Raw genomic sequence first — 2,112 nt, forward strand, 5'->3', positions numbered from 1 at the left:
CACAGGTGTGTTTTTACATATCAAAATGGAATGAAATCTGGAGCCACGGAGGCGTTTTAGGGGTTGTAAATCTGGAGACACTCATCTTATCTGCCCCCCAGAAGCATTTATTTATATTCCAAGGAGACAGAACTTAGGGGACTTCTTTTTCTCTTCCTGAGGAGAATTTATTTGCATTAAGGAGATTTTCTCTCCCTCTTCTTAAGAGGGAGGCAACATGAAAATGAGTTCCCAGATTCATATTTTTCTGGTTCCTCTCCTGTGGTGCAGGAATCCCCTTTTGTGCACATGCAGGGTCCATCTGGCTCTCATAGCATCACCCAATAAAAGGGAAAGATTGGGGTATGGAGAACCAATGCTGTTATTGCTAGGGACTCTGATCTCTGCTCTAGAAAACTTGTTTGTATTCAGAATATAATTTTAGATATTAAAAATCTATCAGTCACCAAACAAATGAGAGCTTTTCTTATACAGTTTCTACCAATTCTCTCTTTTTCAATAACAAGGAAAGCTTTTTGGTCATTACAACTTTCTCTCAATTAATATGTTTATTCATTCATTTATCAATCAATTCATTTCAATTTCAACTGTATCAAACACCTAAAAGATTACCAAGAAGTGCAAAACCAAGCCTTGACAGGAGCAAAAAATAAAGCTGATCAGAAAAACAAAAACAACAAACCAACTAAGCGAACAAAAAAATCCTAACACCCCTAAACAACAACGTGATGCACATGGAAGTGTGTTGTAAAAGACACATGACTCCACGCCTTCGCCCAGCCCAGTGCAACTTCCTCTCTAGCTTTGAACCTCCAGCCTCACCTGGCATGGATCCCAACTGCTCCTGCCCTGCTGGTGGCTCCTGCACCTGCACCGGCTCCTGTGAATGCAGAGTGCAAATGTACCTCCTGCAAGAGGAGCTGCTGCTCCTGCCGCCCCGTGGGCTGTGCCACGTGTGTCCAGAATTGTGTCTGCAGAGGGCATTGGACAAGTGCAGCTGCTGTGTCTGATGTCGGGGAAGCCTTCTCCCTGTGTTAATAGAGCAACACACACACATACACATACAAACACTTAAAAATGTGCATTTTTAAAAATATTTTTATACAACCCTGACTTGTTTGCAACATCCCTGTGTCTATGAAATATGTGAATCACAATAAAAGTTGTTGACCCGAAAAAAATAAATACAGACATATGATTCGTGCAGTCAAGAATAGCAAGAGAGGGGGCTGGTCCCATGGCCTAGTGGTTAAGTTCAGCACATTCTGCTTCATCAGCCCAGGTTCAGTTCCCAAGTATGCACCTACACCACTCATCAGAGGCCATGCTGTGGCGGTGACCCACATACAAAATAGAGGAGGATTGGCACAGATGTTACCTCAGGGTGAATCTTCCTCAAGCAAAAAGAGGAAGATTGGCAACAGATTAAAAAAAAAAAAAAAAAGAATAGCAAGAGAATTTCATCAGAGATTGAGATGACATCTGCCTGCAATGTACAGGGATGTTTTCTTAGTGGAAGACGTCTTTGATGGACTTCTTTCTCACTGATAGAGAAGAGAAAAAGTGTTTGTATTAAAATATAACCACCTTGAGAAATCGAGGTACGAAGAAATACCTAATTATTCAATGACATACGGTGCTAAATAGTTTTTATTGTACTACTTATTACAATCAGATATTTTTTGTAGTACATAAACTTTTTTAATATTTAAAACTTTAAAGCATCTGGCATACTTTTTAAAATTTAATACAAATAACTCATACTAAATATGAATAATTAGGGCAAATCTTAGTAAAACAATAAAAATCTTTTAAAATAATAAAGTATTTTTTTGGTTAATCATAATTAAATGTAGACAATTTTATTTCCTATGGAGTAAGGTCAACTTATTTTTCTTTTTGTAAAAATTGTGGTAAAATACAGAACAGAAAATTTACCATTTTATTCATTTTTAAGTGTTCAGTTCTGTGGTATTAAATACATTCATATTGTTGTACAACCACCATCATGATCTATCGCCAGAATTTATTCATCTTCCCCAACTAAAACTCTGTACCTATTAAACACAAAGTCCCTATTCTCTCCTCTTCCATCTCCTGACAACCACCATT

General features: G+C 37.8%; 1 pseudogene; it reads left to right on the forward strand.

The window, feature by feature from the left end:
• The first annotated feature begins 827 nt into the window (after window positions 1-827).
• Window positions 828-1,010, forward strand: LOC101397807 (metallothionein-1A pseudogene; annotated as a pseudogene).
• Window positions 1,011-2,112: the final 1,102 nt, after the last annotated feature.

The sequence above is a fragment of the Ceratotherium simum genome, chromosome 27, assembly GCF_057802395.1.
Source record: "Ceratotherium simum simum isolate JZ-2026a chromosome 27, ASM5780239v1, whole genome shotgun sequence".
Taxonomy (NCBI): Eukaryota; Metazoa; Chordata; class Mammalia; order Perissodactyla; family Rhinocerotidae; genus Ceratotherium; species Ceratotherium simum.